This window comes from Mauremys mutica, chromosome 1, assembly GCF_020497125.1.
Source record: "Mauremys mutica isolate MM-2020 ecotype Southern chromosome 1, ASM2049712v1, whole genome shotgun sequence".
NCBI classification, from domain to species: Eukaryota; Metazoa; Chordata; order Testudines; family Geoemydidae; genus Mauremys; species Mauremys mutica.
In genome coordinates, this window is record NC_059072.1 from 234,111,223 (window position 1) to 234,135,944 (window position 24,722).

The following is a 24,722-nucleotide window of genomic DNA, read 5'->3' on the forward strand; positions in this document are numbered from 1 at the left end:
ACTATACTAATGATATTCTTTCATAAGAAGGGTTTATTCACCTGGGAAACAACTCCATACAAATAGTAGAAAGGAATCATACACTCCCCCCGCCCCCCATTATTGATGAAGGTTGGCTGTGGTGGAACTTGAACCCTGCCGGATCCATAACCTTTTAATCATAAAAAGAAACAGTGAAAGTCATCAAGAAGAAAAGGTGGTGGGAGGGAGAGGCTCTCTGTAGGGAAATGGGTTCAATCGGATATTCCTAAAAGCATTTCAAAATGGCAGGATCAAAAAGGGTTAGCTAAGCTATTAATCTCAGTTCAAAGAGCCATCAAGTAAACTCCCCACTGAGCACAGAACTAGATTGAATCCTTATGAACATACTGACCTGTGGCTCTGAACCTTGTAGAGCAAGCAAAAACAATTAAAAAAAAGAGAGAGAGAGAAACAGAATAGAAATTATGTTGTCCTTCATACTGGCAGTTTTTTGCCAGCTGCCCAAATTTGTGTCTTTTTGAAATAAACAAAATGTTTTGTTTTCCAAGTTTCCAACTGGTAGTAATTGGTAGCCATTTTCTTGAAATATTTCTCTTTAGTTGCTAGAACAAGAAATATATCCCAAGAAACACTACTAGCAATTGTTTATATACAAACTCTCTTCTCATACAGAAGCTGTTTGTGTGATCACATGAATCTTTGTTGAATATTTGTCTGTAAGTTCAAATGGACAAAAATAATAAAAGTAAAGAGAGTGGGAGCTAAGGATTTTCAGAAATTCTGAAAAATTAGCCCGAAACAAATTTTTCAGCATTCTAGATTATAACCAGTTTGGAGTAACCATGAGGAAGGGGGAGAAGTTCTGATCATGTTATTACTTCTGTGAGTCCAGTCTTGAGTAGCATTCTACATCATAAAGTAGATGATTTCTAAAGTAAGATAAACAGAACTGGTCCATAATTGGGGACAAGCGATAAAACGTTAACAGTTTCAAAAATTTGGAAAAGATTTTTCTTTGAAGTTTAAAAAAAAGAACTGAATTAAAAAACAAACGTTTCTACACACATGCTAAAAATTTACCACAGGTCTTCCCAGCTCCAACCTAGAGCTTAGTAGGTTTTATTCCTTCAAAACCCAGAACTGGGTTTTCCCCATGGTCACAAGTTCAACAGTTTTAGATCCAGAACCAGAACAAAGGCTGGACAGATCACCCATTTCTTTATACACCTTGGGCCTTTGACCTTGGTCTTCTGTAACATAATCAGCAGACAATGACCCTCCCCTCTCCCGGGGCATAGCCTTAAAAGGCAGCATTTTTGCATCACTGGAGTTGGGTGATTTTCATTAACCTCCCCCTAGATAGTCCCCAGGAAATCCATTTAACCCTTATTGTCTCAAAAACTCATACTTGTCTGGCACGCTTTCAGCATAATCTTTTGAACTCCTATCCTAGATGGATTCTGTCTAAAAGTGGGGGGGGCATGAGGCAACGGCCCCTCTGTGGCCCGTCCCTCCTCATCCCCCGAGGCCTGACCCCAGCCAAGCCAGAGTCTGGCTTGGACACCCATGTCCCTGCCCTCCTGACCCGACACCCAGGGCAGACAGAGGATCCACAGCTCCCACCATCTGCCTGTGAAGCTCTTACCCCGACCCAGCTCTGGCTTCTGGCCTGGCGATAGAGCCAAATAGCCACAGTTGGGCCACGTTAAGAGCACGTTATTTCAAATAAAAAAAATCATGAAAAATAATATTAGCCTGGAATTAGTATGGAATTCTATTACAATAACTTGCCAGTGGGATATACCAAGAAATGTTCAACAAAACCACAGGTTTACAATCACATTTAAATATTTCCCCTTAGACCCACATACACACATATATTGAAATGTGTACCCAGAATCAACACTGCAAAATAACAAACCTAAAGCCATCTCTCTCTTCCCCATATGTAAGAACAGAGGGATGCTGCTTACTTTCTATCTACATCCATCTCTCCCCAAGTCCCCTTTCTATACAGCTGTGCTCCTGATGTGCCCCAATAGGGAAAATCAAACATTTGTGTAGATTTTATTATAACACAACTGTCAGAAAACTTTCTACGAGACAATTAACACCCCTTTCCCCTGCAACTTACTAGATCTCCCTTGTGTTTACTTTTGTTCTTTGTCTGCCTGTTTCTTTTATCTCAGTTTTTACAAGGGATGAAAAGAAACAAAAATATTTCTCTTCCCACTCCTTCCCCTAACTCTCAGCCTCCATTAATCCCTAGTTTTCTTTCTCTCCTCCCTCTCTTTCTTCATACTTTATCTTCCCATTCCACTTCTTTTCTCTATTCTTTCCCCCTTTTTTCATGCTTTCTCCTAGTTTTACACCTACACTCTCTCTTTCCCCAATTGTCTCTGTTCCCTTCTCTTATTCTTACACATCCATTACTTCTCTCCGCTACCTCCCACTATTAAGGCTGTGATCATCTGAAGATGGAGATACTGCTACTATGAATAGTAATAACAATATAAAATATATGATGACATAATATAATATGCTATATAAAAGTCTAAACAATGAAGTCAAAATGAAGCACTTCAGCCTTTGCTACATGAAACTTTTTGACTTAATAGAAACAATGTTTTGTTGACATTTTTGACAAAAAGGTTGACTAAATTGATATCTTCCTGCAATACATTTTGATTTTATTGAATCAGCATTTTCTGATGGAGAACTGTTCTGTTGGAACTTTTTTCAAACAGTTCTAGCTGCCAGCAAGGTAGGGTTATGTGGGAGAGGGTAAGAGTGTATGTGGAGTGATGGTGGAAAAATACTGAGATCCTATTGTGGAGTACACCTTCAGCAGAACTTCTGGTGCCCCATACCAACCAGCACAACCAGAAGTGTGGTCACAGAAAGCAATGCCCCTAAATGTTACCAAATGTTTCCTTCCTCTTTACAGAGCATAGGAACACACTGTATCAAATACAAAGTCCCTCTAGTCCAGTATCCTGGTTCCGACCGTGGCCAGTACCAGATACTTCAGAGGAAGGTGTAAGATTTCCACAAAGTAGGCGTATGTGAAATAATCTGTCCCAGACAAGACAACTTAGAATTTTGTGTGTCCACAGAACCTAGTATGTCCAGTTCAATTACAGACAATGTTGTATAGGATGTCTATATAATAGGTACATTTGTAAAAGGGTGCTTTCAGAAGTGCCCTTTGAGGTGCTCAGATTATAGTCAGTCAATAAGAGTTTTATCTGACGATGCAATATTTCTAACTAATAGTTGTAGGTTGAGTATGTTACCACTTGAGAACATGCAGGGGAATTTTGAGGGTGGAATTCTTTGAAAGATCATAGAAGTTACATCCTCATGCAGTTTTAGTTAATCCCTCATTAATCTCAGCTGTTTTTCTGTGCCACCTCTACACTCTTACATATTGCACTGTAACTCACCCCTGCGGCACCTCCTGCTGGTACCTTCTGGGAATTAGCTCTCCAGCCATCAGAGCACCCTCTGCAGGCCAGTGTCCCACTTTTCCTGGTCCCCATGTCCCTCCCGGACCCGGTACCCCTAGCACGCCATGGTGCTGCCTCTTGGCAGTACACCCTTCAGTCTCTGGGTCTCCCCTGCCTGGGGAACCCCCACTCCCCATCCACATCTCAGTCATAGGCTACTGCCAGTCACCAACTAGCTCCCATGCCCTGGGTCAGACTGCAGTATAAGCCACTCATCACAGGCAAGGTTGGGTTTGGACCTGCTGCCTCTACCTATAACAGAGCTGCCCCTCAGCAGCCCTTGTACCCTCTAGTGGGCCCTTACTTGGGCCTGCAGTCTCAGGCTCTGCTAGGCTGGAGCTCCCCAGTTCCCTGGCCCTTCCCCAGCACTGCTTCACCCTTGGTACCGTCCTCAGCTCCCCAGGCAGCCTGATCCCTTCCTCTCCAAAGGCTAGAGAGAGAGTCTTTCTACTCTGAGCCCACTGCCCTTTTATAAGGGCCAGCTGAGCCCTGACTGGGGCGTGGCCACAGCTGAGACTGCTTCCCCAATCAGCCTGGGAGCTACTTACTCCAGCAACAGCCCTCTCCTGCTACATGCACCAAACACAACAGGTCTCTGATTTCTAATTTTATTTCTTAATTATATTTTGTCTTATATTTGTAATTGGATTTGTTAACATTAGTCTTTGATATGTGTGATAGAGACAAGATCTCTATACTGGCTCAAAACCAGTTTTTTACAATTCTAATAAACATAGTGGATGATATTATTCTACTTGTTCTTTGGATTGAAGTACCATACAAATGGTTCAAGTAGAATGTCAAAGCAATTATTTTGCTCATTTTATTCATATAGCTATTTAGTTTTGTTTAGAAATAAAGTCTTGTTTTTGCCAAGGTAGAAATAAAAAAAGTTCCATTTTATTAAAATTTGAGGATATCTCAATAAAAATGATCTGGTGGCAATCAACAGCTGTCATGGAAAAAATTACCCATACAATCAGAAGATACCAGGAACAAGCTCATATTGAATAAAACAGTCACTCTGAACATTTATCTTTAGAATATTAAGGTTAGAACCTCAGGAGGTCATCTAGTCCAACCCCCTGACAGATTTTTTGTCCCACTTCCCCAAATGACCCTTCAAGGATTGAACTCACAACCCTGGGGGGTTTAACAGGCCAATGCTCAAACCACTGAGCTAGCCCTACCTCAGTCTTTAACTGAACCCAAATTCAAACAATCATTTTGAGGTTCAAAAATAGCTTGTATAACTTTTTATTTCTCCCCATTTTCAGATATCACTGAATTTCTGAAGTCCAGCAGGAAACACAAGGAGAAGTTCTAAAATATCACAAGAAAAGCAGATTTCTGAACCAAGGTTTTGTTAAAAATTTTAAACATAGGTATCTAAAATTAGTCACCTAAAACCATGTATAGGAACTGAAACACATGGTCTGATTTTCAGGTGTGCTGTGCAATCTATTATTGAAGTCCATGGATATTTAAGAGGTTGGGATGCTTCAGACCTGGTGCAGGTAGGGTCAAGTACCGTGGAGAGCATTGATGAGTTCATCCACCTCAGCTGATGAGTTCATCTAACTTAGCTGCAAGCAGTGTTGAAATGGTTGCAACAAACCAGATGTTTTTCTTTCTGCCTCCTGAATGAAGTCTATATCTCACTAAAGGAGGCAGAAACATCTTTGTGCTGAGACAAAGTTCAGGAACTATCAAATCTATGTACTGCCTATCTTGCTATATGGGTCAGAAACCTGGACGCTATTACAGGCAGACTTGGAGCAACAATAGACATTCCAGGTGGTGTCAGTGCCAAATCCTGACCATTAAATGGTTTGACTTTGTGCAAAATGTCATGATGTTGCAGCGATCTGGCCTTCCTTCAATCTGTCATTATATTTAAAAGCAATGTTGCATGCTCTTCGACCAGGTCATCAGGATAGACAAAAACACCCCAGCTCAGTGTGCTCTCGATTCTCCATTGACATGCAAAGGGGTGCACACTTTTACCCTACCTGGCACTGCCTGTAGGGCTGCCCCAGAGATTCATGGATTCACAGGGTTTAGCCAGATGTGGGAACTTCACTACACAATGTCTGGTGTGGCGCTGTCAACTATAGTCACTCTAGCTATGCAACAGTTCTTAGTTGACTATATGTGTCTGATGAAGATGCTTCAAGACAGGCACTACATATCCATTATAAAACAAATCAAAACCAATCTTCTGAACACTTAAGGGGTCACCCATCTCTACTATATACACAGTATTACATTTCTTAAGGGGGCTATTATGGACATATTCTTCCTTAGGCTTTATACCATAGTACATTCAGTAGTGTTGGACGAGATACCATTTAGTGTAACTGCTTTAAATTCCTAATAATCAGACCTGATTTGCTTAATTTAAGTGCAGCTTGAAGACCTATGATGTCATTCTTTGTTGTGGTGTTCAGAGACATAACATTAAATGTGGGGAATATTACAAGGATTACCAACCTAACTTCTGTCAGATTTGGCGGCATGTCACTGTTTACCCTGGATGTTTTGGTTAATTGTCTATCAGAAGACAAATTAGGTAAATAAATGAATAAATAAAAACTGCTCTTCCAGTGCTGGAAGTCCCTTTAGGCCTCAATATGATCACAGAAAATTGTCCTTTGCCAAAAATCAATCAGATATGGAGACCTCTTGGGAGAAGGATTACTGAGTTCCCATTACTTGCTGTTATTGATCCAGCATTATAAACAGAAGAGCCAGACTTAAATGTAACAAAAACGTTTGTGGGGAATGGGATGGCTCAAGAAATTGGTTATGGTCTAAAGACCTGTTCACCTCTAAGTCACAAATTTAATCCATCAGTAACTGAAAGTCATTATGTTCTGAAGACTGTTTGGAGACCTACCTGAACTTAAATATCAGTCTCCATTCCTTTGGGACTGGTGACCACTTCCCCACAACCTGAAATATAAATGGCACTAGTGGCAATCTTGTTACAAGTCAAAGAGACTAAAGACTGAATTGGTATGGAGACTAAAATATTCTCAAAGATGGTCCCTTCTAAACAGTGTTGAAGGACAGTTTGAGGAAAGCTACTTACAATACTGTACCCATTCAGTAGAACTGTCAATCCATGCATATCTCAAAAGTACTGTGTTTACTCTCTAAAATGTAGCACATCTTGCCCAGCTGGCTGAGGTAAGGAGAACGTTCTGGCCTCCAATGGACTGCTGAGGCCAGTTGAGCTTTTGGGTAAAACCCCTGTTATTTGCATGGAGAAGTACAAACCCACAGAACAAGAATTTGAAGGAAACACTGTGAAAAAGACCTTGCAGAATTTTCATCCTGCTGCCGCTCTTGTGGATTTTTTTGCAACAGGGTGCAACTTGGACCTGTGTTTCTTGTATCAAGGCATGAAATGTTATGTGATACTGCATGTCATACAATGTCAGCTAAGAAATCTCTCTCTCAAAGCATAAGAAATATTGTAGTGAGGAAAGATCTATTACCAATTTGTTATAGAAAAAGAAGGATTTAGTAAGTTACTGTCCTAACGCTGACCTTGCCTACCTTAGAGCAGTTTTCTCTTGATGCATACATGATTAATGATGCAGTTGGCATCGTCACTGATGAGAGAATTGCACTTCATTTGGGAAATATTTAGTATTTCATCTCTTTAAAACATATATGTTGAAATATTCTATTGATGCCACCTTGTGCTGTGGCTCAGATAAGATTTCCAGTGCTAAGCATTATCTGTTTGAGCCAATACAATGCTTAGATAAGAGACCTCTGTGAGTTCCCTAGGTACTTTTGAAAATTCTGCTGAATATTCAGTATTATACTTCCCCTCTGACTCACTACTGAATCAATATCCCAGCACAATATGAGGGAATTTGGGATTGCTGGAAGTCTTGTCTTATGAATAAAATGTAAAACCAAGGTCCTAATTAGAGCTGGTTAGAAAATGGAATTTCCATCCGACTGAAAACTCCAATATTTATTTTTGCCCTGATTCAGCAAAAAGAATACAATAATTTTAGAGAGAAATTAAACATTCCAACATTTACAAATAAAAATGCTCATTTTGATACATCAATTCAAAATTATTATTTTTTTCTGATTATCCTGATGGAGAATCAAAAGCATTAATAAATATCGACATTTTCCTGTGAAAATTTTCTATTTTGATGAAACCACATTTTCCAACAGGAAATTTTGTTTGGTCAAAACAAAATTAAACCAGCTCTGGTCCTGACCATTTCTTATCATTCATTTATGTTCAAATACCAGCACAAATCCCATTCTGCCCACCTAAATTCCCTACACAGTATCAGTCGGATACAATATTCTTCTTTACTTCCTGTTCAGATTTGTCATGTAGTAATGCTATGTGCTGTTAAAACAGGTATTGCATTTCACTCTAGATATTGTTTGATTTCAATGATAGATGATGTGATCCTGGTCTATATTTTGAAAAGCATTTTAAGCATAAAAGTATTACACAAATAGCCATTCTTGTCACTGGGATGGTAGCTACACTAATTTACTTTTGTTTTTACAACAGGATAAAGCGGAAACTATGAGGAAATCAAAGTTAAGAACCCTTTTTTGTAGAAGTATTCACTAATTTCAGGTTCCCACTTGGAGCCTGATTTTCAGAGGTGTTAGGATTTTTTCCACTTGTCTTCCCAAGAACTCAATTCAACTCCAGTCTTCATCACTTGGGTATCTTTATTTGGCATACAGCAATGCCACACTGAGTTGATCAGACTCAAACTCTTGGGGGATGGATGCAGGGTACATCACAACTCCAAAGTTACACAGAAACCTTCCCGCTTTATATACATACACAGATAATTGCATTTACTATACATTGCAACACACATTTTTGGATGGGTATGGTCCCTTATTTTGTCCCTTGTTACCTAGCTTATAGTAAATAGTTCCCTTAGCTCAGTGGTTTGAGCATTGGCCTGCTAAACCCAGGGTTGTGAGTTCAATCCTTGAGGGGGGCCACTTAGGAGTCTGGGGCAAAAATTGGTCCTGCTAGTGAAGGCAGGGGGCTGGACTTGATGATCTTCTAAGGTCCCTTCCAGTTCTAGGAGATTGGTATAGCTCCAATTATTACCTTGGTGTTCTCCCTCTTATGTGGCTCAGACATCCTGTCTTCTTAGCCTACTGACCTATTTACTTATCTTATTTAGCACAAACATTCTGGTCTCAACCTGATGATTCATTTATGTCCCTAATTATATCTTCCAAAAAATGAGGCCTCCTTCCATATGTTAATTATTCATGTTGGGCCAGCCTTAGTTGCAAGAGGTGGTGAGTGTTTGGACTTCCCTGGAGTTCAGCTGAGATGTGGATATTCAGTGCTTCTGAAAATGAGGACCATGGTGTTTCAAACTGTGCACTCAAATCCTGAAGTTAGTGGACTCTTGTGACGGGGTGTATAAACCCTGCATTGGTGATGAAGGGGTTACAGAGCTTCTATGGGCAAGGCTGGCCCTGCCCCTCCAGCCCTGTCAATCATGTCAGGGGTAGAATAAGGGTTTAAAAGCAGGAAGTCCCAGGCAGTTGGTGAGCCACTCTGGGAGCAGATGGTGGCTCTACAGCATGCTAGAGAGACTCCTGGAAACTTTCATCGAAACTGCCATCATGTAGGCCATTTACCAATGTCTCTCATGCCAATAAGAAGATAATCCCTTTGGGGTTAGGCAACCTAGGACTATACTAATAGGACTAGGGGAGTCAGAGCCAGGAGACCTGTTCACTTCAAACACAGTTAGAATAGTTGACTCAATTTTGTATAACAGAGACCCCTGCTTAGGCAGATGAGGATGCCCTGAGGATTTTTCAGTGTCCAGCTAGAAGGGGGTAACTATCAGCACTTCAGAACTATGACAACACTTCTTAATATTTTAGCCTAAATTAGTAAAAGGGCAAATACAGCCAAATGAAGAATCCCTTTTCGGGAGGCAGGGTATGGCAAGGAATGATAGACCAGCAGTAATACACCTTCCTCTCCCTTTTTATTGTGCCCTCTCCTATTCCTCAACTCCCAAAGTGACCCAGGCCTGGACAGAGACCACTGGTTTACAAATGAAAGCAAATCCACATGTCAGACCTTCCCATTTCCCAATGGTCCTCTCTCCTCACTCTAGTTTGTTTTCCACCTGCAGAATTAACATTGGACATGAAAAGTGGAGCCCATCTGAATTAATCTACAAATGAAACACCTTCACCTATTGTTTCCAACTTGTATTAATGTTTTCCAGCTGATTTTCTACTTTTCTAAGGAATATATGAAGGAATTTTGCCAAACTTTTATGTGTTCCCCTGCTAGCCCCCCAAAACTTTTTTGGTGAACAGAAAAATATACTAAATCCACCTAGCTAGCAGATATTGAATTCCATTTTTCCCCCCAGGATTGTTTGGAATTTGATATTTTCTCAAACTAATGACTGCAATTGCCTGCAAACAATTTATAGAATAAATGTGTATTCTTCCCCAAGTATAGCTTTGTAATCCCAAACAATGGCTGAATTTTTCACCTTCTCACTGACATTTGCCATTCTATAGCTATAGTAATTTAATGCTCTTTCATCCCCTATTCTCCTGAGAGTGAAATCACGATGGACGTGTTTGTCACCATGGCAGCAAAACAGTACACATATTTTAACCAAAGCGGATGCATAGACTGTAAATCCCAGGTTTCTTTGTTTTTGGAGAGCTTTGAGATGGCTCACATAACTATAAGCCCCGATATAAAAAGAATGAAAGCGAAATGCTAAGTGAAGCCGCATTTCTCTACATCGGGTTATATTTCCCTGGAGTGTTGGCAGATGGCTGGTTACTGTATTTTTCTGGGCCAGACAATGGAAGCTTGTTACAGTAAAATAGTAGGTAAGAAGATGGAATCAATTGTATACGAGGCACTGCTACAATACAAAGACCTCCTAACATAAATATTAGGAAATAAACAGGTTACTTTATTTTGAAGCACACATTCTTTCCTGGATTGGTTAATATCACAGCAATTCATTTTAGGGTAATTACTGCAAAAGGTAAGAAGATTAACATAATGCAGACAAGTAAATAGGAAAGCTAGATAATAAATGTCTACTAAAGAATAAACAAGCATTACTAAGGCCCCAAACCTGCTCTCATACAGCTGCCAGACTCATCGATATCACTACAGGTTATATCCAGGCTGGGGAGGGCAGATTGAACTGTAGGCTTTGTTTTAGAATAAGAACCTGTGTCAAGGATGTGAAATGGTTTTAGTAATGAAAATGTTTAGCAACTTACTACACCAGGCCTAATTCCTGTTTTCCTCTAGAAAAACATGTATTTGGCCTCCCATTGAAAAGATTAATCCTCCCATTTTATTTACAACTATCACACCAATCCTGGAATGCAATCAGATGGCATGTTGCAGGAACTGCAATATGCTGGCTTTGTGGATAGAAGTGACGATAAAAACAACGAGGAGTCCTTGTGGCACCTTAGAGACTAACAAATTTATTTGAGCATAAGCTTTTGTGGGCTAGAATCTATTTCATTGGATGCATGAAGTGAAAAATACAGGATCAGGTATAAATACATGAAAGGATGGGGGTTGCTTTACCAAACAGTTGACAAGAAGATGTGAGTAACAGTAGGAAGAAATTAGTGTTGGGGAATTTAAGTTTAGGTTTTGTAATGACCCAGCACTCCCAGTCTTTATTCAGGCCTAATCTGATGGTATCCAGTTTGCAAATTCATTCCAGTTCTGCAGCTTCATGCTGGAGTCTGTTTTCGAAGTTTTTTTGTGGAAGAATTTCCACTTTTAGGTCTGTTATTTAATGAGCAGAGAGACTGAAATGTTCTCCTACTGGATTTTGAATGTTATGGTTCCTGGTGTCAGATTTGTGTCCATTTATTCTTCCGCACAGAAACTGTCCGGTTTGGCCAATGTACATGGCAGAGGGGCATTGCTAGCACATGATGGCATATATCACATTGGTAGATGTGCAGGTGAATGAGCCAATGTGATATATGTCGTCATGTGCCAGCAATGCCCCTCTGCCATGTACATTGGCCAAACCGGACAGTCTCTATGCAAAAGAATAAATGGGTCATTCCAAAACCTAAACTTAATTTCATTAGACTGACCTCACACTTGGTAAAGCAACCCCCATCCTTTTATGTATTTTTCACTTACTTCATGCATCCGATGAAGTGGGTTCTAGCCCACAAAAGCTTATGCCCAAATAAATTTGTTAGTCTCTAAGGTGCCACACGGACTCCTGGTTGTTTTTGCTGATACAGACTAACATGGCTACGACTCAGAAGTGAAGATATCAGTCAAGACACTCAGAACAGTAAACTTCAAGTGCTCCAAAAATTATCTTCCATTGTTAATTCACCACTTCCTTATTACCCAAATCTTCACTGCAGCATGGTACATAAGCTGTGCTATGCCAGGTATTGTTCTGGGATGTGACACAGTCAGCTTCAAAAACACTTCATTCTCCTAAGTGGTCTTATAAAGCTTGCTTATTAACTTGCAAAATACACTGATTTTCATAGATTCCTATCCTCTTCATGGTAATATACAAGGCATGTTGGAACCTCTTCTGAAAGGTGTTTTAATACACACACAGTATATATAGTAGGAGAGAGGCAAAACAGTAATTTCCTTGTTCATTTTAAAATACTATTGCTCTTCCGTATTTTGTGCTCAGTGACTGTATCTATGCCAAAAAGCTTCCTCATCAAAATGGTGGTTCCAGTTGAAGAAAACTTTGAATGGCTAAGACAAATTTTTTCAATAATAGGTGACTGACGTTAGCCTACCAAATTCATATTTAGCCACATAAGTGGCCCGATCAAATATTAAACTACCCCCAATTCCCCACAACTTCAGCTGACCGCAATGGCAACTTCTGGGTGCTCAATACTTTTGAAAATGGGGTAATTCATTCAGGACACTGGATATGGACATTGGTATGTGTTGGCCAACATTTAGAAAAGTGACTTGAGACACCTTAAAGGAGCCTGAGGATCCATCTTTTGAAAATCACCTTTCAGATGTCTCAAACTGGGCACTCAAAAAATTGAGGTACCTACGATTACTAGTCACTTTTGAAAACTTTCAAGCCCTCACCTGCTGCTTTCAAAGGGTCATTTTGTCCCTGGCCCTTACTTAGGTTCTCCCGTCGAACACCCTCCATAAAAGTTAGTGACAACTGCAGTCCTTTTACTAGATCCAGTGTAGGGCAGCTCCTGCTGGGCACTCCTGGGCCAGAATTCACCCCAGAGCAGGTGAGGAGGAGGAAGGACAATCCCACTCTTCACTGGTGCCAGCACAGCAAGCTTGGCTTATCAGCCAGTACAGGCTGTGGTGTTCAGTAATATCTCTGGGCCCAAGCTGCTTCAAAAAGACCCTCTTTATTTGGTCACCCAGTTTAGAGTACATTATATTCTGCAGTGCAGGAAGCTAACTGACTTAAAGGTATAGTTTCCAATACCACACAGTCTGAAAAATCTTAAAGGCACCTGAGGTGCCTCTCTCTAAACTCATCCTGCAGGAAGGAGTGTAGATCCACAGTATCCCCTCATCAGGGCAGAACACAACAGGCACAATCTAGCCCAGCACATTTATCTGGCACCACAAAAGGTTGCCTGTCAGATTTAAAAAATAAAAAATAAAAAAAACATTGCAGGAAATAAAGGGGACTCATAAAATTGTGAGCAGCTTGTGGACTGAGTTAAGTAGTGGTGGATCAGGGTTCTTTATTACTTGCCCTTCTTCCATAAGTCAGTCTCACCGTGAACAATTAGAAATGCTACAAACAGGGGACATAAAGAAATTGAATCTTGCAAAAGCAGCTGAAAATTTGTACTTAAGGGAGAAATCTGAGTATTGTGTAAATCATTCCTTGTGGTTTCTATTTAATTTCCGCTTGGGGTTGTTTTTTTTTTGTTTTTTTTGGCAAATTGAAAACTAACATTTTTTGGTTAAGTATCAAGTACTGACTCGATTTCAGTACAAGAGATACTCCTCTTGAAAGAACCTTAATTTTATTATTTATGGTATAATCTTATTGCATTGAATGGCATTTTGGAGTATTAAAAAGTCTCCTGGAAAGGAATATTTGCAAAGCAGGAGTTTTTTCTCCATAACATGTACATATTATTTCCCACAACACTATAGAATTCTAACATTTTAGCAGCATAATCACATTCTCTCAAAATGAGTCTCTTTTTATAAACCAGGTATAGCAGAAGCCACTTCATGGTCATCATTCAGTGCCCCAACCACGCAAAATCACAGATATCTATTATAGTAAGTATAGGCAAGAATCTTGGATACTGTTGAGTAATGATTGTAGGCAAGGGTTGACATTTTAATGGTGCCTGCTATACTCAAATATTGAGTTGCCTTTTTTTTTAACTCTCACCATCTCTGAATTTCTGTCTCTTCTTTACCTTGAAAAAAAATTGAATAACATTTAGAATACCCTTGCCAGCTCTGGAGGCTGAGGTCCATTATTTAATCACAAAGCGGGCACAGAATAAGCAGTAGTAAAGACAAATTTCATCTCAACCACTAATAATATATTTCAGCTGTCTATAAGGTGTCTATAGTCTATAACAGGTGTCGGCAACCTTTCAGCAGTGGTGTGCTGAGTCTTCATTTAAGGTTTCGCGTGCCAGTATTACATTTTAACGATTTTAGAAGGTCTCTCTCTGTAAGTCTATAAACTATTGTTGTACATAAAGTAAACAAGTTTTTAAAAATGTTTAACAAGCTTCATTTAAAATTAAATTAAAATGCAGATCTTATCAGTTTAGTGCAGTGGTTCTTAACCCCCTCGTCCCTCCTGCCCAGGCTGCGGGCCAGCACCCCCCCGGGGGGGGGCGCTCCTGCAGGCTGCAGTGGATGTATGTGGGCACCAGCCCCCGTGTGCCCCCCGGCTCCGCCCTCGCCTAGGGTTACCATATTTCAACAATCAAAAAAGAGGGGAAATCCCTGCCCTAGCCCCGCCCCCATCCACTCCCTCACACTTCCCACCCCGACTGCCCCTGTCAGAACCCCCAACCCCCCCATTGTCCTCTGACTGCCCCCTCCTGGGACTCCTTTCCTTAATTGCCCCCCAGAACCCCACCCCTACCTAAGCCTCCCTGCTCCTTGTTCCCTGACTGCCCCCTCCTGAGACCCCCCACACCCTAACTGCCTCCCCAAGACCCTACCCCCTACCTGTCCCCTGACTGCCCCAACCCTTATCCACACCCCCAACCCCCAGAAGACCCCCAGGACTCCCATGCCCCATCCAACCACTCCCCGCCCCATTGACTTCAACAGGGCTCTGGACTGGTGTAGGCACCATCCATCCTCTTAAAGGCAACTGGGGAGTTGTGCAATAGAATCCCAAGGAGATGAATGGGTAGTTCATTCTCTATGCCCATTGAATCTCTAGACTCTCTGCTGAACTGTGAACAAGGGTAACAGTTAATGCCTATTGTGGTGGTATATATATTTAAGTAGACAACTGTTCACTAGGAGCTGGCCTGGGAAAAAACTATTTGTTTTATAAGACCAGCCATAAAATGATAATGATTGTCACTCATTAGGTACAGAAGTAGACACCAACCCACATTAAGGCAGAGGAATTGCTACTTACAATATTATGCAGATAATATGCACATGTTTAACATCCACTATTTCTGGGAACATTCCTGCACGTTTTTTGACTACAGACTGACTAAATCCTCAGTGGGATCCACTTGAATTGAGACCATTCTACAGCTCATACTGCAGCTATATGATACAACAGATTCTTTCACTGATTAATGTATGACTCTGAGCAGGAAATTGCACTTCATCTTCATCATTTATCAGCTTACTCGTTCAGTCTGCATATCCAAGCAGGATAATATGCCTACCATAGGTTTCCGTGGCATTGTAATGAAGAAAAGGGCTCCAAAGACATCTCTTCATTCTTATTCAGAAATGCTTTGATGTGCTTCAAAGATAAAAGCCATTTTATTGTGCTTATAAGGAGTGAAAGTGTCCTATTGTGACAAAAAAAATTCCTTTAATAGGATGGTTAAGTGAAGCTTAACATTGGTTTCAACTGAATAAAAACATTCACTGATGTCAGGTCATGATTCATATTTACCCTCATCAAAACCCCTGGCCTTCATGAAAAATCCTTACATCTTTTCTTAAAAATGCAGGCTTTGTTACATAACCTGTTTCAGGATTACATTGTTTAGATTTTCTTTTGATAAAATGAAGTATTTAGGTCAGTAAGCTGACATGAGAGACAAAAGACTCTCAATTAACTATTTCTAAAGCCATTCTCTCTCTTGCTCAGGGGATACCCATTAAATTCTATTGACCCTACTAGGTGTTAAGGTTTTGTGATTCTCTTGAACTACTTTTCAATTTTATAAAACTAGTTTGAATTTTTGAACTCCGCCCCCCTGAAATTTAAACCTATGGGTCAAATGCTGCTCTCAGTTAACACGTATAAATTTGGAGTAGCTCTTTTGGTTTCAGAGCACAAGATAGAATGGAATGCAGCTTTCCACTAGCTAAATGGCATTTTACTTTGAATTACTTAACATTTACACTGGAGTAACGGAGTAGAATTGGGCCCTAAGATTATAGTAATTTATTAATTCTACAGAGTAATTCCCAGAGGTCTTCCATCAGGATGATGGCTTCATTCTGCTAGGCATTGTTCAAGCATACAAGAAAATATAGTCCCTATTTGAAGAGTTTATCATCTATGCCATAAGTCTGAAAATGCTTATACATGCGCTTAACTTAATGCACTGTATGTACCCCCACTGACTTCAGTGGAACTGCTCACAGTGCATAATGTTAACCATGTGTATGTTTTTGCAGGGTTGAGACCTAAAACAAAATTCTAAGCCATCTACTTAAAATACTAGTAAGTTTTAACAAAGTTAAAAGTCAATGTAGGTCAGGGTGATAAATAGGGATGGTGAACCAGTTCAGAGAAAACAAGATCCTTCACCCAAAATTCTAACCAAAATACTATGAAAGTTCAAAACTGTGTGGTTAACTATTTTGTTGTTTCACTTTTCATTTATGGCACTTCCGCATTTTCAGAAGCCCTCAGGAAGGTCTCGTGTAATTCGTGCCATAATAGCTAACATTGGTTTAAAACCTGAAGCCTGAGATCTTTATCCCTTCCAGAACTTTGTTTACATTAACAGTTATAACTCTGAATATCCTTGTTATCTATATAAACAGCCAATCCCTCTTTCACTTTTACTAAATTATTGAAGTCAATGTTATCCTGTGGCAGTGAGTTCCAGAGTCTAACTACAAATATTTCCTTAAATAGGTTTTGAATTTGCTACCTTTCAGTTTTATTGAATGCCTCCTTGTTCTTCTATTGTGAGATTGGAACATGGAAGCTCCTACTGTACTTGCTCTGGATCATTCATTTTTTAATGTATTTTTATCATGCCATCTCTTATTAATTTTATTTCTAAGATAAAATATCCCAATGTTTTCAATCTCTCTTCCTATTAGGGTTTGTCTATGCTACAGTGTAAGACCAGGGTTAGTAGATTTCGAGTTAGCAGACCCTGGGGTTATTAACCTAGGGCTTGAGCATCTACACTAATTTGTAACCCCAGGTTAGGAATTGTTGAACCCTGTTCCTTGCCTGGGACTCCAGCATCTACACTGCATTATGCAGGCCCAAGTCCAATCACCCAAATCCCCAACTTTCTAGTGTCCTCCCTAAACGAGGCTGCTCTAGGCCTTTGTTCATTGTGCAGTGTGGGAAAGCTTGACTGGCCACCAAATTTGACTGTCCAGAGGACAAAGAAAGTCAGCCTGTGGGATTGCAGGATACTTCTGGCAGACTCCCAGAGCACAAGTCCAGTAGGGCTGCATCTACACTGCAATACAATAGGGTTTGAACTCTGGGTTCTGGCTCAACTCAGGCTCAGACCCTCCAACCCTGTGTTAGCGCGATTTGTATGTAAATGGAAGGGGGGTTAGGCTTGATCTTGAGTTCAAGGCCTGGGCTTACATTGCAGTGTAGACACATTTCAGAGTAGCAGCCGTGTTAGTCTGTATCCGCAAAAAGAACAGGAGTACTTGTGGCACCTTAGAGACTAACAAATTTATTTGAGCATAAGCTTTCATGGGCTACAGCCTACTTCATCGGAGGCATGCAGTGGAAAATACAGTAGGAAGATATATATATAAAGAACATGAAACAATGGGTGTTACCATACACACTATAAGGAGAGTGATCAGTTAAGGTGAGCTATTATCAGCAGGAGAGAAAAAGAACTGTTTGTAGTGGTAATGAAAATGGCCCATTTCCAGCAACTGACAAGAAGATGTGAGGAACTGTAGGGGTGGGGGGAATAAGCATGGGAAAATAGCTTTACTTTGTGTAATGGCCCATCCACTCCCAGTCTTTATTCAAGTCTAATTTAATGGTGTCCAATTTGCAAATTAATTCCAATTCAGCAGTCTCTTGTTGGAGTCTGTAGACACAGTACAGATATAGAGTTTTCACATGCTCATAATTACTTCCACTGTCTTTTTTCTTACCCTCTAATTCTGCAATATCCTTTTTTGAGAAAGGATGGCCAGTTCTGCACACAGTATTCCAGATCATCTGTTTTGGGGTTATACTGATATGTGGTTCTACGGGAAACCGAATGAGTTGCTATCTAACAGCAGAATGCATTCCTTTGACAGGTATGAATATGACTCGTGTCCTCTCTCTATTCATTCACTAAATTTTCGGATTTAGTCACTGGAGCATAAGTGGGCTGATGATTGGTGTGCTTATAGTAATAATATTTTGCAATAATGCAGCCTCTTTCAAGTGGGATCCCTCAAAGAGTTTTACAAACATTAACAATTTACATCTCACAAAACCCTTGTTAGGTAGGGAAGTATTATTATCCTAATATTACAGAGGCTAGGTGAGTCCCTTTAGATTGCATATAAAAAATGTGTGGCAGATCCAGGAAAGGGGATTCCAGAACGCCTGACTTCCAGGCCTGTCATTCTGTAATGCACAAAACCAACGTATTGATCATTTTATACATTTATGGGTTTTTATAACATGTACAATGAAACATTGTTTTATCTGAAAACATTTTACAGGATTAAACAAAACAGCTACAAAACTGAAATAATAATTGAAGCGATGCCCTCTAGATGATGAGTCAACATGCTCCAGTTTCAGTGAGTGACACAACAAATACAGTATCAAAGGCCATAAAGCAGGTGGGCTTTGCCTGTACCAAAACCATTTTCACATGCAAGGTAAAGGGTATTGTACCAGAAACAAACAAAACTGGCCAATCAAGGCAGATGTTTCTTTCCTTGAGACAAAAATACAGACCCATTTCTCCTAAATGACAATGAAACACACACTCTGTGATTCCGAAGAGATGGAAAGCTATACATTCTCCATTGCCTATAGCCCATAAAAAGAAATCATGTGCAGACTGAAGTTTTAAGAACCAAATCTTCCTAGAGAAGTAGTGGAATGCTCAGGACTCAAGCAGAGCAAAGACAACTTAAACCCAACTGGGTTTAAGCATGACAAAGAGCCAGAGTGAGATATTTCTTCAGTTAAGGCTATAGAGAGGATAGGATATCTTTGCATTTTGCCTTAATTTATTTAAGATACATCTAGAATTGTCCTGTATATAAGTTGTTACCTCGATTGCTCATGTAAATAGTTTTTTTCTTTCTTGGTCTATCTCTGTCAATCAGTCTATGCTGTTAATATATTGGCATTATTTTATCTTTTGTTTAATTTGACCCAATCAATTTAGTAACTTTATAGCCATTAATGATTGTTGCAGGGGGTAAGATTACAAGCACTGGTAGGGAACTTTTCACCAAGACCCTTTTTTTTTCCTAGCCTGAAAAATGCCTACACATCGAAACCAACATTTTCAGGAACCAGGGTCCGCTTCAATGAATTTCCCAAGTTGAAAAAGTGTGAAAAAGGTTGGAAATTGTTCACTCATTTAATTTTGTCATTTTCAAAACAAAAGGCCATTTTTTCTAGTTTAAAAAAGAAAAAGGTCAAATTGAAACAACACGTTTTTGATTGACCCAAACAGAACAAAAATTGAGTTTTTGGTTCACAAATATTTGACATTTTGACTTTTCATCTGAATTCAGCATGGGAAAAATATTTCAAACACTCAATTTTTCATGGCACAGGAAAACTATTTCCCACCCAGCTTTGTTGCTTAACTTTGCCCTTGATATCATTCTAAGATTTACCAGTGGGAAAAAAAATATGGAAGAACCTTTTCTGCCCTGAATAAAAATAAATAATAATAAAAACCCCACATCTTCATGAAAGGGTGGTGGCAGCATAATCTCTTGCTTTCAAAACCCTTTAGAAACTACATGTGGTCAGATGATAACCTTTAGCCTAAATTGCTCTGTTTAGCAAGTATTCTCTCCAGCTTTATGCCAGAGTCACTACTGTGTTACTCCAGTTTCTCACTGGTATAACTCTATTGATTTCAGTGCATTTATATCAGCATAAAACTGGAGTAATGCAGTGGTGAAGCAGGCCCAGGAAGAACAAAGCAAACCACTTAAAAGTCACATGCGGAATTTGAAAATATGTGTTGTTATTGCTTATCTTTCTGCCTTATGGATAATACATACGGAATGCCACGGAAAATTAATTTAAACAATCTTAATTGTACTATACATATCTATAGTTCATTTGTGTAGACAGTACTAGATGGATTTCACCAAGGCTGTTTATGTACTATTATTATGATAAAATGGCATGACTGCAATTATACATTGAGGTGTTTGAACAGCCCAAAGAACTGACACTGAAGCGATAGCAATGAGGGCAAAATTGAGACGCAAAGGCACTAGGAGGCCTTGTAAGAGTTAATTTAATGGAATAATATACTGCCAAGAGAAAAGAAATAGTTCAGTCATTCCTTGACAATCTAAATGTAGGTGGAGAATGGGTGGTCTTATAGTTAAATCACTAGGCTGAGGTTCAGGAAAACTACATTCAGCTCTTGCCTCTGCTACAGACTTCCATTGTGACTTTGGGTAGCTGACAAAGTTATTGAAAGACTACTCCAAAGTGCAGATGTAGTACCCCGTGTGGCATTGGCTTTGTTACCCATTCTAAACACAACTTTCAAACTCCTTCACAACAACCATGATGGGTGCCATATAAGAATTAGAAATTAAATAGATAAATAATTGATGGATTGCTAGACTGCAGCTTCACATAGTTATTTCCAGTGACTCCCAGCGAGTTAATGTGATAGCACTTGCACAAAAACAATGTAGGTCACTTTTGTAGCATATGTGGTTTCACAATATAATGTGAAACACGTGTTGCACTATAAAAAAAAGTGTGCCTGTCACTGTAAGTTGTAACACCATAATGCCATAATAAGCTGTGAAGTGTCATAAAATTGCTTAAACCCTTAAGGATTGTGATTCAAAAATTCAGATTTGTCTGGAATGTGTGAGTGTGTGTTTAGCAGGAAAGAGGGAGAAAAAAAACACTTTCAGATTTAAATGTTCTTGGGTTTTCCTGCTATGCTACATTTATCATGGACACAATAAAAACAGGGGGCATACATATATAGACCCACATCCTCAAGGGTATTGAGGTCAATAGGAATTAGATGCCTAATACCTTTGAGAAGCTGGGTTCTAGATCCGTATTTATCTAAATCAAAATAGCCCTGATTTGCAAAATGCTGCACACTCTTCTGTAGGGAAAAGTGGGTATTTTGCACTTTTGAAAACCAGACTACTTTTATTCAGGCTCCTAAATATGCCTAATTTTAGGCAACTAACTTTGAAAATAGTCTTCTGCTCTAAAGGTTATTCCAGGGGTCGGCAACCTTTCAATAGTGGTGTGCCAAGTCTTCATTTATTCACTCTAATTTAAGATTTTGCGTGCCAGTAATACATTTTAATGTTTTTAGAAGGTCTCTTTCTATAAGTCTATAATATATACTGGTAATTAAACTATTGTTGTATGTAAAGTAAATAAGGTTTTTAAAATGTTTTAGAAGTTTCATTTAAAATTAAATTAAACTGCAGAGCCCCCCGGACCGGTGGCCAGAACCCGGGCAGTGTGAGTGCCACTGAAAATCAGCTCGTGTGCCGCCTTCAGTACACGTGCCATAGATTGCCTACCCCTGGGGTATTCCATTATCTAGGTTAGTACTTCACCAATGATAGTCTATGGAAGTGGTCCCCAAACTTAAACTTTTTACCTTGCACGCCCCCCCCTTACCCCTGTCCATGCCCCCCACCCCTCCCCGGAGCCGGGAGTGGGGCACACAGGCAAGGGTAAGGGGGCCGAGGCTGGGGCCACAGCTAGGCGTGGAGGCTGAGCTGGGTGCACAGCCTTGGCCCGGGGCTGAGGCTGGCAGCCAGGGCTCCAGGCCTGGGGCCCTGGGTGCGGGGCTGGCAGCCAGGCCCAGGGTGCGGAGATCCGGGCACAGGGCTGGGAGCTGGGGCTCCAGGCTCCCTCCCTAGCATGGGCCCCAGCTGCCCCCCCCCCGAACATTCCTCTGCATCCCTCTAGGAGGGCACGTCCCACAGTTTGGGAACTTCTGATCTATGGGCAACCAGTGGTACACAGAGTGCTTTGGAGTGGTCTGCAAAGCTGTTTCTGTCACAGTGGAGATAAGTCTGTTGGCCTTCAAGCAGGCCAGCTTCTTGCTAGCCGTTCTAGGGTGGAGGCTTTTAAATAACAAACAGACAAAACAACAACTAAATTGTTTTTAAAACCTCACCTCTATGCTGCAAACTATGCAGCTGTTTCATGTTTTTTTCAGGTGTTTCTCTGGTGTTAAATCAATTGTGTTCAAATTTGCAGCGAATATACAGAAGGTCAAAACCAAACCATAAAGGGACTTAGAGACTAGAGCAGTGGAGGCTGCAGGAAATTAGGGTAGAATTGGTAATAAAAAATTCAAAGTCCAACACTAAAAAAGGAAAATAGACAACAAGAAGATATTAAAAAATGGAAGTTGTAACTAAGCTGTCACATCTATTATTAATTATGAATGACCATCAGCATCCTCACAGTAGTATCCAAAGGCCTCAAATCAAGCCATTAATATTGCAGATCTGCCTAGCAGGAACTAACACAATACTGGATTTGAGTCAGCTAGAGATATCATAGGACTGGTACAAAAATGTTGTTCACAGTTTACCCGTGTGTATATTTTCTGATATAGTGAGTATTCTGTTATTCACCATTAAAATGCTAGAAGCTGTTTTTCAGAAATATTAACACTTAAGCTCACCACTAGTACTAATATAGGAGCTATTTCTACTATTCAATTCAAATTTTGGCCCCAGTTCAGGCCAGTACTTAAGCATACACTTAATTCTATCCCTTTTCAGGAAAGTACCTAAGTAAATGTTCGACTTTTAAGTATATGCTTAAATCCCATTGATTTGCTTAAATCCCATTGATTTGGTTGGGACTGCAGCATGTGCTTATGTGCTTTCCTGAATAAGGATTCAAACAGATTTGGGACCTTTGTTAGGTAGGCTGAGAAGAAATTACATTAGAGTTCCAGTGAGTTTGTGCATGCAGGATCAAACATTATCCTTAGTTTATGAAACTTGGTAAATTCTTTGGTTTCTCAAAAATGCTCACAGAATTCGATCTGATTATATAAGAAGTTTAGTAATGAGTAAAATGTTTTCATTTTTCTATCTAAGCACAGGATATGCAGGTCAAAGAAAGGAAAGCCAGATTATATTGGAAAGATTTCACATGTGAGATCACTATACGATACAAGTTATCTCAACTGGGATTTTAAAAAAAATCTTTTTTACTAAGAAACAGAAATTAGTCAAAACCCAGCAGATTCAGTTTCTTGTATCCTTTCATTTAATTGTGAGCCTTGAGGTATTACTTGGCAGCTTTAAAAAAGAGTAACAGCCAAACTACGAACACATGCCAGTTATAGAATACAAACCTACAGTATATTAATCTGCTGACCTCTACACTGAAAAGTATCTAGTGTGCTTTATTTATAAATGTCTATCACCAGTATCTTGCTACTCTGTCATATATACTGCACACTGTATATCTCAGTTGATCTCTATGTAAAGTTTATTGCATCTAAGGTATAGTAAAAGCATAGATCAGGCTTCACCATCTACACACTGCTGGTCACCTGACAAGTATTTCTCTTTAGGATTTATGGAAAAGGGTATAAAGAAAGTGTTTTAAAAGAAGAAATATATCTATTAAAATAGTCCAACTGGCAACATCTGGGAAGCCCATCAATAGAGTTTTATTGCTTGCATTTGCTTGAAGTTAAGGTTTATTACATACAATGTGTGGTAAAAGAATTATGTCATTTATCACCCAATTGTTGTAACAGTATGTACAGCGTGTGCTGCATCCATCACCACAATAAAAGCCACTTCTTTAATATATATATATATATATACCTGGTGATTCATCTGGTATGTAGGTGCTGAATGGTGAACTAAAACAGATACAACACCAAAGATTTAATATGCATTTTACAAGACACAAAAAACTCCAGATAAAATAGTCACCCGGGTATTGGAATATTGATGATCAGCATTATTTGGACTATATATGGAATTGTCCAGTTTATTTAATATTTATACAGGAATTCTAATATTAAAGCCACACTTGTTTGTTTTCAAAGAAGAAAGCTTAGGAAATATTCCCTAAAACTTTGGGAACTGAGCTCTAGAGATATCCATTGCACAATGAGAAGATCAAAACTGCGATGCATAGGAAATGCTGCACAAGCACTTTGAAAAAGGCAAAGCTGGAAAGAAAAGTTTCCTCACTAATGAAAAAGGAAGGAAATTTGACTTTGCGTTATAGTAATGTTGCTGCCGAAGCAACATAATATTAAAGCTCTGGTGGCATATTCATCTTAAACCCCTATTTTAATTGCATGGCTTTCTCTAAACAAACAGCACACTGATCACGTGCTTGATGTTATTTCATTTATCTTCAGAAATAATTACCCAAGTCTGTTTCACCTTCTGCCCTGGACGTTCACAGATGTGGACATGTGATCATTCTGTGGTTCTGTAAGTGATTTTATGGGAGCTTACAATGCAGGGAACTGATCTTTATAGGTATAAGTCAGCATATGTATATGCTTATTATACTCACTAAATTGTCTGGATAATTT